This window comes from Trachurus japonicus, chromosome 9, assembly GCF_045865225.1.
Source record: "Trachurus japonicus isolate A0001 chromosome 9, Traja_1.0".
Classification (NCBI taxonomy): domain Eukaryota; kingdom Metazoa; phylum Chordata; class Actinopteri; order Carangiformes; family Carangidae; genus Trachurus; species Trachurus japonicus.
The window spans coordinates 9468244-9483170 of NC_140915.1; the positions used below are offsets into that span (position 1 = coordinate 9468244).

Here is a 14927-nt window from a genome sequence, read left to right on the forward strand (position 1 = left end):
CCCTGGTTTCCTCGACTCACTTCCCCCACTACACAAACACATGGACTGAAACGGAGACACACAGGAACATCTGACATCTGAATCTAAAGGTCGACCATCTCTGGAAAAATACAACTCATTTAGATATTTAATCTTTTTTAAAAATTATTATTACTGGAGAGTTTTTGGACTCTTTTACCAAATTAAAAGTCTGCAGGGTTGTTTTTTTCTGCCTTTTTTTAAAATACATTTCAAATGAAAAATTCAGATGCGACATGAAAATTTTGAATCTGTTTGGTTATTAATTAAAATCTGAATAGAAGTGGCAGACAATCACAGACATAATTATAAAAACTCACTTAATTATCACAGTGAATTCGGCACCAAAAGCAAAAAATGATCTTTTAAATAACAAAGGTCTGACTCATTCATCACCTTCTGCTCTGACATTCTGTTGTATCATTGTGTCAAACCAATAAAACCCTCGGTGAATATAATGGAGCTGTCACACACACACACATATCTATCTATAAAACACACACACACACACACACCTCAGTCTGGCAGCTGCTCAGGCTAATTACCAGAGCTCCCAGTCCACTAACCCCGGTGCTCCAGTCGAGCTCCCCTGTGTTTTCCTGAAGTTAATGATATTATTGTATTCGTCTTCGTCTTCCTCTTCATGCACCTGCTTCTGTCTGCAACGCTGCTGTGCTGACGGCAGGTGAAAGAGAAGAAAAGACGTCTGATGATAATTTATTGTTGGCAGAAAAATCCGATCTTGGTGTTTAATCCCAGTCCAGACGAGGAGGCTTCAGGTTCAACTGTTATTTAATTAAGTGAAACAACAGAGGCTGATTGTCCTCACGACTTTCCACTGACGCATATTTGACTTTTACATTTTTACTCTTTGCTTAGAGTGTAAAGCTTTAATCAACATGATGTAATTGAACCCAAGATGCACTGACATGTCGCTGCAGCTTCGTCTCTGTACATAAACCTCACAGGCTGCTTCAATGTTGGATTTACTTTCATTTTTAATTAATTTCTGATTTATTTCTGGCAGAAAATGTCACTGTCTCCACCTGCAGCTGCTGAAATATTTCTGAAAACTACGATTTTTATTATTTAGACATTCAGATTGAGTCTATAGATAACTATAGTAGAAGGTTTAGACCATGTTAATGCTACGACGTCAACAGTTTTTATATTTGAATAAGTTTTGCTGGGAATTATGTGAAATGAAAAGAGTTGCTTTAACTTGTTACTGACTTTTTTTTTTTAATTCTTTAATAATAATACTTAACTTTGACCAGAATCTGTGGAAGCTGCCAACATATAACATTTAACCTCCAACATAAACAGGATTTGGTTCCCAGGGAGGTCGTAGGTTTATATTATATGGATGGTGTGGACATGAGTAACCCTTGGTTACCAGTTTACCATATTACAAGGATGTTTTATAGAAGTGTACAGTGGAGCCTTATGTTGACATGTGCAACATGTTTCCCCCATAATACAAAATTATGTAAGTCTACACTGCTACATTTTCATTTTAAAACACAGTTTCTGAATGAAAACCGTGTCCATTCAGATTCTAACACCTGAAAATGTGTTTATGCATGAACACTTAAGAGAACTGCATGTGGATGAGCCGGTGTAAACAGGAAGCAGATCAAAGAGCTAACATGCAGAATGTAACTGGACAACAGCTAACAGCTAAACTCTGGTCAATCATTATCTAAGGACCTTTCTCCACGGGTCGTTGATGGAGATAAGATCCCATCAGGAAGAGGGCGTGGGCGTCTACGTCATTGTTCCCAAAGATCTCAGGGTTTTTGCTCAATCCAGACAACAACGTAATTCAGAACAGAAAATATGTTAAAACAAAAACGTGGGAGTGTAGATGAAGCTTTATGCCACAAAATTGTAGCTGATTTTCACACAATTTTGTTGTGGCCGACAAATTTCCAGCATCAGGCCCGAATATGGATGTAGGCAACGACGAACGGACGTGTTGTGTAATGTAACTGAAGACTAGAAGTCTAGCAAGTTTGCATTTTTCTCTGCCTAGTTTGAAGCCAAACCATGTGATGTACATTAGCTTGCTTTATGTAGCCGTGTAATTAATAATAATAATAATCATTTTATTTATAGAGCACCTTTCAAAACAAAGTTACAAGGTGCTTAATTTTGTTAACGTACATCGGGTTCTTTCTGAAGGACAGACAGTCCAGACTGTCCTCTTCACCAGACTCAGAAACAGCTCCACAGTCGTTTCTTCGTCTTTTTCTTTTTCGTGTCCGAGACCGCTATCACACACAGGCAGCGCAGGGGTGCCCAAACTTTTGCATGATGCCACTGTACCACTGTTTAATGTGACATGGTGGAGCATTAAAAAACAAACACCTCCATCTTTATGAATCTAAAGGAAACTGATGGGAATTCAGACGTCTTCCCGGTCCTTCCAGTCTGGACCACGCTGCAGCTCTGGGACCTGATTTTGGCAACTGAACGTTTCAATCAGAGTAAAAACTGTACCCAAAGCCCAGCTTATAAATACACTATACCTTTTTTTTTTTTTTAAATGTGTCAGGCATTGGGGGTTGGAAAGTAAAAGGGGCTTGTAATAATGTGTATTCATGCACATACATCACAGGGCTGTACTGAGTTTGACATCATTCAATTCATTTTTCACAACTCTGAGCTTGTTTTTTCCAATTTGCAAGTTGTCTTGAACCATTTTGAGCACTTCCACTGGATTCTGGCCCTATATCACTGGGTTTTGCACGTTCTGGTGAAAGGGTAGGGTGTGGCAATTCTTTAAAGAGCAATGGGGAAGTTCTTTTCAACCCTTAAATCAGAGGGAGGTCAGGTGCAGGTGTATTTGTCTAGGTAGGAAGACATTTCTCCTCTCATCCAAGGGGCTTCATCAGTTGGTAACGCATCGGTCTGACTAGTCCTCACTAGTCTGACCTGAGTGTGTGTGTTCACTGTCTAAAAGAGCTGAGCTCAGTCTCAGGCTTCGGCCTCTGAGTCCAGTTTGTTCAGTCAAGTGAGAAACAACCACATTTACATTCTGTGACGTCTGAGGCTGATCTGTGCAAACAAACTGTGTCTGGCTGCTGGAGATGCTGTTTATGAGACGGAGCAGAGGGGCAGTCTGGGTGGTGGTGGTGGGTGGGGGGTGGGGACAGCTGGAGAAACACAGAGGGACAAGCTTGGAAACAGATTTGGTTCACAGACTGCCCCCCCTCCTCCTTGCTCCCCACTTAGTTTGTATATTGTTGTGTTGTTGTTAATGTGATGAAGCCTCTGTGCTCCTGTAGGTCTTATTACACTGCAAAACTCAAAATCTTACCAAGAATATTTGTCTTATTTCTAGTTACAATGTCATTTCTAGTCAAAACAAATCTAATTATACTAAAAATAAGACTCATCACGTTAAAAAATAGCTTGCTTTTAGACACTTTTTACTTATTTCAAGCATATTTTCACTTGAAATAAGTAGAAAAATCTAACAGTGGAGCAAGTTTTTATTTCTTATTACAAGCACAAAAAACCTGCTTTCACTAGTAGATTTTTCTACTTATTGCAAGTGAAAATTAGTTTGAAAGAAGTGAAATCTGTCTAAAAACAAGTTAATTTTTAGGTGACAAGTCTTATTTTAAGTGGAAAGAGATTAGTTTTGATGAAAATTGAGACATTTTGACAAGAAATAAGACAAATATTCTTGGAAAGATTTTGAGTTTTTACAGTGTAACCATCACACTGAAGGAAAGAGATGTATGTAACACATGATATTTGGAGGGTATTTTAAACGCAGACACAAGAGTGTTGGTCTTGTTTTGAGGTTTGAATGTGAAGATGTACATTTCAGAGACTCTCCACTGTCGGGTTCAGCTGCACTGTGTTTCTCCATCATCAACCAGACTGTAAATCAGCAGCATGTCAACATCAAACTGCTCCTTTAAGAAATGTTCAGACTGAGTGTGAAGTGAAGTCTGTTGTTGCATAACTGGTTTTGGCGCTGAGGAGTTGAAAAGTCGAGCAGAAAATTAGCTGGCCAGAGCAAATGTAAATATATCAGCTATAAAAAAACAAACTCAAATTGCTTTGAACTTGATTTTACTCAACAGAAAATGTAAAGTTGTGTTTGTTGTTGCCATCAATTTTGTCTAGTTGAACGCTGTCTCTGATGATCTGTCATCCTGAGGTCGTCCTTGTTGTTAGAGAGAAACAGGAGATGAGGAACCCGGTCTGAACCCAGAGATGCTGAGAGATAAAGACCGGTCTGAACGGCAGGTCACAGCCATCGCCACCAAGAAAATCAGTGGAAAATGTCACAGTAGCTGCAAACTGAGATTTAATGACAACATTGAACGCTGCACACTCAACTGCTGCTTCGATACGTTCACAGTTTCACCGTTTTCAGCCAAAAATATCAGATCTTTTGAGCTTTTATTCCCATTTACCTGGCAAATAAAAACAAGTAGCCTAAGAGGAGCCTTTTCACAGAAAAATGCAATAAAAAACTGAAGCAGAGAATGTTGTTTACACTGAGACAGTTGTACCTGTCACATTGTGGATCTGATGTTGTGAATATTTTTTTTTAAATCTGCAGAAACACAGACTTTTCCAGTTTTGGTTTGTTGACTTGTACATTTCATATAACACTGGTTCTTAGAGCAGAAGGCCACAACAATATTATGATTATCTGTGGTCATTTATTCAAGGCTACATCTGTATTTTTTTCAAATCCATCTTCTCTCCGCCATCCACAGACTTTTGATTTTTATTTTTTTTTTTGAGTATTTTTCGATGTTTAAAGGGACAACGAGGAATTTTGGAAAAGCGAAGCGTTTTCACACTACATTTATGAGCCTACTATCTACTGTCCGTCCTTCAGTTTGTTAATGGTGGCAGAAGTTTGCATGATGCAGAAGTTGAGAAGTGAATGATGTTCTGGTCTCACTTAAACTTTTTAACCTTGTTTCTTGGTCTTTGATCTGTGTGCAACTTTGCTCTGCCTCCTATAAACTCAGAGCCATAGGAATATAACCCCCCCACCACCAGATTACCACCACCCCCACCCATGGAAATGGCCCAGTTCTTAAAGTTACTGTTATATAAGCACATTCCTAGTTCAATTGGAAGCAGCAGTTCCTCCACGTGGTTTCGATCAGCTGTGCTCGGAGTATTAGGTGTTGATTGACAGTAGTTGGGGAGCTGGATGTGGGAGCGCTGGTGGCTGTGCAGAGGGGGGGGCGGGGTAGGGAGGGGGTCTAGGGGGGTTTGCTCCTCTTGTGTGGTCGGGATCAGTTTACCAGAAGAAATGTGGACACTTGTCTGCGCTGTGAAAACAGTCCAGAGCAGTGAAACGCCAGGAATTCCTCTGACACCAAAAGGGGGTCGCCGGGGTGATTTAGGTGGGATGGACCGACGCATTCCTAGCAACCGCTGGGATCCAAGCAAGAAGAAGGGGGTGGGGTGAGGTGGAGTGGGGGTCAATGATACTGGAATCTGGATCACTGGTTCAAGATGTTCCAGGTTTGGGAGAAAAACTAGAACAATAGGCTATCGGGTAGGCCTAATGAGCGTCCGAAGGAGATTTGGCTACGTTTTGCTACTGCTGCGTCGTTAGCATTAGCATTAGCATTAACACTAACATTAACATTAACATTAACACTAACATTAACATTAACATTAACATTAACATTAACATTAACATTTACATTAACATTAACATTTACATTAACATTAGCATTGGCCGTGTGTTTATTTAGTAGAGGCCGGTTTCTACTGAGATGAAAAGCATCACTGTCAGCTCATGTCACTGAAGCCGTTTTCCCACTAAAATTAGCGGGTTGACGCAGGTTTTTTCAACACGGGTCGACCCGCTAACAATCGGCATTTGGCCCCTTTCCCATTGACCAAAATGAGCCGAGTCTGACCCTCCCGCTGGGGGATCAGACAGAGCATAAACCAGTCGCTCCGCTTTCATCCACGGTGCAAGAAACACCGTTGTCATGCTACAGCCGCCCGCCGCGGAGTGTGAGGTCCATCGGCCGAGGCAGACAAGGCGTCTGGTTGACCTGGAGCACCAGGACCGCGGGTCTGCCGCGGCCATATGACGGATGTCCGCGGCACAACACGTCAGTTAAACAGACTGTCGCTTCTTTTGTTTTTTTTCAATCGTTTTTGTTCAGTGTTGTTTGATCTTTTGATCCCAGTCTCGGATGAGATGTTTTGGTACATGATATGCGACCGGAGCGATGATGTGGCGTCACGTAACGCTCAACGTCATCACGTAAATTAGCGGGTTGACCCGGGTATGGCATTCCCACTACAAGCCGATCGGAGCTGAGCCGATTGTATCCGATTTTAACCCGCGTCGCTTGCCGAGTGGTTTGACGCGGGTCGACGCGGGTCGGTGCACCTTTCCCACTGCCACCAAAAGCTGATTGTTAGTGGGTTTAACTGTTTAAAGAGCTTTTGTAAGTTTAGCTTATGTTATGTTAATAATCAACATAAAGGGGACATATTATAGAAATATAAATTTGAAGGCTCTTTAACATTTGGCTTGCCGATCTGGCCCCCAAAATGTGAGAATTGACCAAAAAAGAAAATCATGACATTCATGTCTTTAAGGCACCTGGGAGCTACTTTAATTTGTGGAAAAGGGGTCAGCAAACCTACTGTATACCATAGTTGCAGCTAATGGGAATCCTGACTGGGGCCGATTTTAACTTTATATATTGTGTTTTACCAAGTGATGATTTGGTCTGAACAGTGGTCAGTCAAGTAATAAAGTACATTAATTCTCTCTTAAACAAAGTAAAGAAGAAGTAGCCTAACATATGACGGATCCACTGACTCCATTGAAAAATCTAGTGCAGCCTAAGTATTGTGGTAATATAATGAGAGTGGGTTGTTATATAATCCTATCATTTATATGTTTCAGATGTAACTGATGCTGCCACTACACAGCAGATCAGAGTTTGACTTTGTCCCATTTACAGTGAGCAGAGGAGCAGTGAAAATGAGGGTCAAACTGTGATGTAATAAAATCCTGTTTTAAGGCACATGCGTGAAAACTTTTCCCCCTTTTAGTTCTGACCTCGGTGTGTAAAAAGGCTATCGACCTGCAGACGATGGGATTATTAAACCTAAACAGTGTCACAGAGCTGAGACGAGCCAAGACGATATACCGGGGGGGGGTCGACTCGGGATAGTGAAATGCAGGTCACAGTGTTCTTGAGTCAGGACACTTCAAATATCATTAACCACAGCGGATGTTCCTCTCTCAGCTGCAGAGTGCAGACCACCGAGGCCGCGGACAAAGAGAATCATTCATTCATTCAGCTTGTTTACTCCTTCAGTCCTTCACTCTGCCTCGTCTGCACGATACGAGCGTCACGCCGGCCGGCCGAACATCCCAACCAACCGACCCTGTGATGTAACCAGCCAGCGCCGAGTCTCCGGCCCTCTGGACACACACAGCGGACAGTTTCTCAGGGCACTGACCGACATTTCACCGTTACGTAAACCCGTCACAGCTTTTTTCCCCCTCCTGACTGAAGAATTTCCTACCTAATTTGGTCAAAAAAAAAAAAAAAGAGAAGAAAAAAGACCCTGAAGGAATGCGACTACTATGTGCAGCAGCAACAGTGATATATTTAGGCGTCTTTTTAACTCTTTGTTCCACTTTTAGCCGCTCAGTTCCTGTTTGAAGCTGCGAAACAAAGAAAGGAGGAATTCGAGGTGGAAATGCCCGCAGAGTTACGCAGATTTTCAGATGACCATGACTCAAATTAGACGTCAGGGAAGTGTGATGTGTGTGTGACCGAGGACGGTTTTAGCTGCACAGATGAGAGAGCTGGGCTGATGTGATCTCCTGCACTTCACCTCTAGACTGATCTGGGTTGTTTTGAATAAGGTGCATGTGATGTTTTTCCTCAGACATGGACATATGGTGCTGCTGGTGGTGGGAAAATGTTTGGAAGCGCAGATGCCTCCGATCGTAGGTTCATAGTGGCCTCTGCAAATTGGTGGATTCTATAAAAGCAAATTAGAGGGCGTCCAGGCCTGAGAGCAGAGGACTTCTGTAATCCATCCGAGTGGGGCTGTGGATACCGAGGGGCTCACGCTCTCCACATCACAACGAGCTGCTGCTGCGGCCGGGCTCCTTATGGCTGATAAATGACCTGCCGTCGCGGTTCGTCCATGTGTGTTTTTGAAACCCTGCGGTTCGGTATCCCGCCCTGCTGCAGTTGGCATGTGCTCTGCAGCTGCAGGCCGGGGCTACAGGGGAAGGGAAGGCTTTCTGCACCGCTTGCAGTAGTATCAACACAAGATGATGAGGTTGTGATCACCACGCAGAGGCATCAGGACCGGACTGAACACCTGAAGGAAGAAGAAGATTTGGCCCTGTAGGGAAGTTGGTTTTTGGCGTAAAAACAAAAAAACACAAAATAAACAAAACATAGACACAGACACATGTGCATATAGGCACCTTCTTCACCACTTGGATTGGGAGAGAGAGCAGCAAAAGGGATAGTTCAACATTTTGGCAAATTGGCCCATTGCCATAATCCCTATAGTCATAGCAGTAGGTTTGTTACCTTTAATTGTCGGTGCAAGCTATTTTTAGAACGGCGGAGCAGAGCCGCAAGCTGCTCAGAGCTACACTACGGAGGCTCATGGGATTTCTTGGTTTCCCTCATCAAACTCATCAAATACACAATCCAACAACTCCAAAACGCTCTGGTGGACAAGTTGTGACCTGCACATTCACCACGCTATGAGATAATAACAGAACGTTACCAGACAGAGTTGTTTTAGAGGGAAATGCAGAGACTGCTTGATGAAAATCTGTCCCTGAAGGCAACGCGCATCAGCGGTTTTGCATGAATTTACCTCTAAAACAACTCTGTCTGGTAACGTTCTGTTATTATCTCATAGTGTGGTGAATGTGCAGGTCACAACTTGTCCACCAGAGCGTTGGAGTTGTTAGATTGTGTATTTGATGAGGAAAACCAAGAAATCCCATGAGCCTCCGTAGCGTAGCTCTGAGCAGCTCGTGGCTCTGCTCCGCCGTTCTCAAAATAGCTTACACCAACTATTAAAGGTAACAAACTTACTGCTATGACTATAGGGATTATGGCAATGGGCCAATTTGTCAAAATGTTGAACTATCCCTTTAAGGTTGCTAGCCGACAGGAGGCCAGCTTTGCGATGTAGCTGACACATGGCGTTAAAAAACCCACCGTAGACATAAGGCCGACCGTCTCATTTTGGGTCAGCCTTAGCGTTACCTTCCTGATACTGTCACCATGACAACAGAGATAGGATATGTAACCTGAGTTGTCATTTAATTAACAAAATAAGAGCCCAGGAGATGCTTCATCTGTCAGAAAATACACGACACCTACAACATTACAACCAGGAGACTGACGTGAACAGGTTTCTGTCCCCGGCTACGTCTAATTACAGAAATGAAGAACATTTTTTTCTTGTAAAAAAAAGTTTTCAGTGACAAGCAGCAACAATTTAAGTCAAACTGAACCAGTGTGTGTTGTTTCTTTTTATTATCTCAGATGGTTCAGCGATGGTTGATGCTTCGACTTGAGGAATGTGGTCGTCAGCATTTCGCATTTGAATAATTATGTTTAAAAAGAAGTGAAATAAACCAGGAGCTCTTGCAGCGACGAGGCTCCACTTGACATCACTTTGATTCCTCTGAGGCCAAAAGCTTGAAGAGAGAGAGAGAGAGAAAAAAAAAACTCAGATTCCACAAATTGTTGCACAGCTCCCATGTCGAGTCTTTGTTTGTGTCTGGTGTGAAAGTTTGCGAACCACTGATCTAAACAACCCCGGCTGCTGCTGCTGCTGCTGCTGCTGCTGCTGGTTGTCAGGAGACATGAAAAGGAGGAGGAGGAGGAGGAGGAGGAAGAGGAGGGAGGGAAAGAAAATGGAGCCATGCCAAAGAGCAGCAGGGCAGGCAGGGATCCTGAGCCTCCGCAGCGGGAGCCCTCAGTTCTGCTCCTGGATCAGCTGACGTAAGTGTGTGAACCGTCTGTAGCTCCTTGTCGTCGTACATCTACCTCCTCCTCCTCCTTTGCCGTGTGCTCACTGACCTGGTTTCTCTCTCCACTCTGGCTCAGGAAATAAAAAAAATAAAAAAAAACAAGGGGATGATGAGACAGTGCAGACTCTGTAGTTATCCATCTAATATAGTCGGGTCACATATTGAAAACCTGCCTCTTTTTGTTTTGTCTGCACGGATCAAGGGAGAGACTCGGACTATTAATTAGCCCGATTCCAGGGTTCAGCCTCACAGCAGCAGCAGCAGTACTTTAAAAAATAAATAAATTATCCTTTGTAAAATAGATGCGTCCCTCAGGAGCCTCCCTTTATCCTCTTCCTGCTCACATTTAGCAGGTTGCTCAGGGGTCAGCCCGTAGTCTGGGTTGCAAAAAAAGAAATATGCAGAGAATGTCTGCACGCCTACGCCTCTAAACGAGCATTTCATGAATAATAATACGCCACTTACTGTTGTTAGCGATGTAATTAGGAAATCTGCATCACACATTGATTGTACAGGTGTGTTTTTCAGAGTATTTGCCAGCATGAATGTGTGTGTGTGTGTTTGTGTGTGTGTTTGTGTGTTTAAAGGGAGAAGAGTGTGTGAGGAGGTTGTGTGATGATGTTCCTCTGCAGGGAACAGCCTGGAGGGATGCGTGAGTAATGAGATGAATGTCCAGTCGACTGTCTCCACACTCCCTCCCTCCTTTGTAATTACCTATGCTGTGGTGGGCTCATCATTTGTACACTTATTTTAAAGGGATAGTTCAACATTTTTGGCAAATTGGTCCATTGCCACAATCCAGTATAGGTTCGTTACCTTTAATTGACGGTGCAAGCTATTTTTAGAACGTCGGAGCAGAGCCGCGAGCTGTTCGGAGCTACGCTACGGAGGCTAATGGGATTTCTTGGTTTCCCTCATCAAACTCATCAAATACACAATCCAACAACTTCAAAACGCTCTGGTGGACAAGTTGTGACCTGCACATTCACCACGCTATGAGATAATAACAGAACGTTACCAGACAGAGTCCAGCGCTGATGTACTTTATCTGTGACCTGAGTAAACTCTACTACTTTTGTACGAAAGACTTCTCTGGTTTGTTCTTGGGCTTCCAATACAAAGAATCGGGACTAACAAATGGTTTTTCAGCAAGCAGTCTCTGCATTTACCTCTAAAACAACTCTGTCTGGTAACGTTTCTTTATAATCTCATAGCATGGGGAATGTGCAGGTCACAACTTGTCCACCAGAGTGTTTTGGAGTTGTTGGATTGTGTATTTGATGAGTTTGATGAGGGAAACCAAGAAATCCCATGAGCCTCCGTAGCGTAGCTCTGAGCAGCTTGCGGCTCTGCTCCGCCGTTCTAAAAATAGCTTGCACCGACAATGAAAGGTAACGAACCTACTGCTATGACTATAGGGATTATGGCAATGGGCCAATTTGCCAAAATGTTGAAATATCCCTTTAAATGTGTATGTTCACAAGAAGTCAAAGTCCAGACCCAAAGAGATTTTAGTGTGACCAGAATCAGCAGACTTGACAAAAAATAGTCCCTTCTGTGGAAGTTTCTGAAGTCTGGCCGTTAAATCAGAAACAGGAAGTGCCTTTTAGTGGATTCCACTACAATCAAACAGCTGTGACCACAAACTCATCACAACGTCTCGTTTGATCTGGAGTTTTTTGGAGCCGGATAAAAGACCAAAGAACAATCGCTGTGTGGTTTTACTGTAAATGAGACGTGGAGAGATGGAGCACGAGTCGAGGGAAAGAGAGAGTCTGGATGTGTGAATGTGATTTAAAATGTCAATAACACAGATGGGAGTTCTTTGACAAACACTGTGTAGAAAAGTCCCACAGCCACCACAACCCCCCTCTGTAGCACCAAGCTTCTCTGGAAGACAGAAAATAAATCTGAAAAGTGAAACTTGGTTCATCATGTGGCTGAAATTTTTCTGATTGAGGTTCCTAGAAGGTCAAAGGCGGTGGGTGGATTTTCTGTGGGAGGAACGACCTTGGAAGTTTACTCCATCATGACAAAAGGACTTTCTCATGTGTATTTCCCCTTTAGTAGCTCCTTCCTCTGTGGTATCGATCTGGTCCCAGTATCTGTTCCTGTACAGAGAGCGATTGTTACAGAAAACATGTCACTGAGCAGAATCTGTTCCAGCTTCGTGTGTTAGCTTATTGCTGTTAGCTATAATAAGCTAATCGCACATGAAGGCGTCCTGGAAAAGCTGGAAATGTATTTTCTAGTCATGGAGAAAACAGAAAAAAAAAATGTCCTTAAAAAAGTTTGAGCTGTCCTAGAAAAAAAGTCTCTCCTCCCTCTGCTGCTCTCAGCCATGTAAATGAATGTGAATGCTTCGTGCTAAGCTAATGACAAAAAACTAGCATCAAACACAGAGCGGAAACAGTATTCTCCTTCTCTAACCATGTTTCCATCCACACGTTTTTATTCGCATTAAGAAATATCGAATTAAAATGCCTTATGGAAACAGTAAAATCCAAGTAGGCCTAAATATAATGAATAACGATAAAAAGTTACTACAAAGTTTAGCCTATGCGACAAATGCTGATGGAAACAATTCTTTGCCAGAAAAATGTGAGTTGCGATCGTGTTTTATGCCAATTCCACTACGTATTGCCAAAAATAAACAGTCGAGCAGTGCAGTGGTAATGTCCATAATATCTCCGACCGTTTATTTTTGTAAAGAAAAGATCACAACAAGGAAAAAAGTGATTGTTTCTGTGGCGGGGAGAGCAAGCACTCTGCGATCGGATAGTAGGCCTATAGTTAATGTCTCTCCAGGACGTTTCAGAGTTCGGCTAGTGTCTATGTGCAAAAACACAAAGTTTATACTGTTTATACTGTACACTATATGAGTTCAGTGGTGTCTCTAAGGATTCCAGTCATGTACCTTAGATATTTGATTGTTTTTTGAGTGTTTGTTGTGGTTGAAAGAATTCCCCCCATACTTTAGCATTTTTGCTATCGCTAGCGTCTAGCCATGGTGTAACTCCGGTTTGCCTGCATCAATTTTAGTCGCGTTTTTTGCTCCCCCCAACACTGCGTGACCATCAGGAAAACGATTTAGGGGGCAAAAATGACCGGAATTCTCCTTTAAGTCTTCTTCTCTGTTTTTGGTGTTTATGTGTGGCAGCATTACAGCTCCACACAGGCCTGGAGTATGTAGTTACAACAGCGTTTTGAGTCATTTCCAGTGGACCCGTGTGTAGGCTATGCAGATATTTTTTGAAACAATGCTGTGTTTACAGAGCTTTTTTTTCTTACACAAACAAGAATAGGATGGTTTTGGGTGAAGCTCTGTTTCTGTGTGGACAACGAGGCCTGACTCTGCAGCTCATTGAGTAGACGCAGGGAGAAAAAGAAAATGAGCTTTTCTTACAAAGACACTGCTCATCAGAAGTCACCGTGTCACAGAACAAAGGCTGGAGGCTCCACATGCAAATGTGACGGCACGAGACGAGGGCAGACTGAATCTGCATTAGCACCCCCACCCCTCCTCCCTCACTCCCTCCCTGTACTAATTGCTGTGTTTGTGGATGAAAGACTGAGGAGGTGAAGCAGTGATGTAGAAGGAGGAACACCAGAGGTCTGAACGCTCTCTGCAGACGTTCAGAGTCGACTCATTAACACCTTGCTGCCTCTTCAGGAGCCGTTTCCTCCACGTCCGTCCACCGCTTTTCTTATTCAAAGCTGAGATACGTTTACAGTCAAGAAGAGCAAACACATCTGAATGAACATAGACATGACAATACATGTGAGCAAATTCACTATTAGCTAGTGCACTTTAAGACACTTCCTCTTTCTCTTTGTCTTCACATGGAGAGATCTGATTTATTTTTGTTAAGACTTTTCCGTCCATCACATGATTTATGATGCAGACAAATAACATAGGCTACAGTAAAAAAAATAATTAAATAAATCGATGGACAGTTAAGAGCAGATAAGGCAAAAAAAAAAAACTAGGCTATTTACAAAGGTATAAGTAATGGAAACAACAGATCATTGATAAAATGTTCTGTTCATTTATTAAGATTTGGAAATACTGTAGGCTACATTGACTTTGCCTGTAAAGTAAGTGATGGGTGGAGTGAGGACTGATCGTTATAATGGTTAATAAAAAATGATAATAATTTAGTATCTGACTTGGTTGACATGAGTCTGCTTCACCTTTATTTTTATTTTTTTTTACTGTAACTCAGTTTTTTAGCCCGAGGCTCTCACTCGCTCTCTGTCTCTCTCTCTCTGTTTCCCACTGTGACAACTATTGTCTCATTGAAACGAATGAGGCGGCTGCATTTTTCCTCATGCAGAGCTATTGTCTGTGTGAACGCAGCTCAGAAATGTTTAACATGCACCTTGGTTCAACCCCCCAACTCCTACCCCCACCCCCCGCTGCTTCTGAACTCTCATACAGTATCCTTGTGTGTGAACATTTTGTAGGCTACGTCTTAAATTTGATTCCTGTCTTTGAGCATGAATCTTAATATAGAGGGTAATGTGTATAGATATTATATGTGTTGTGTTGATAATCAGCACTTTTTAAACTGCTTTAATGTTTAGATTCATGTTCCACTCACGCACTGAATTATCGTTGTTCATCATTTATTATAAACTATCATTTGTATTATTATTAGTATAATTACTCACTGTGGCATGTCTTCTAGTTCCATCCAAAACAAATAAGTATAACAACATTCAAATGACAAATATTTTCCTCCTCCTGTTCACAAAAAGTATGTTGACATTGATATCTTTAAATTTGGAGATGGCCTGATTGACAGGATAAATTGAATGCATGATTTTAAAAGAAACTTCCTCTTGTTTGTGACAC

At 42.3% G+C, this 14927-nt stretch overlaps 1 protein-coding gene across 1 annotated transcript in view; it reads left to right on the top strand.

Moving 5' to 3' along the window:
- rasgef1ba (RasGEF domain family, member 1Ba) overlaps nt 1–14927 on the top strand; it is a 141407-nt gene that overhangs the window by 82493 nt on the left and 43987 nt on the right. The gene's annotated exons all lie outside the window — the stretch shown is intronic.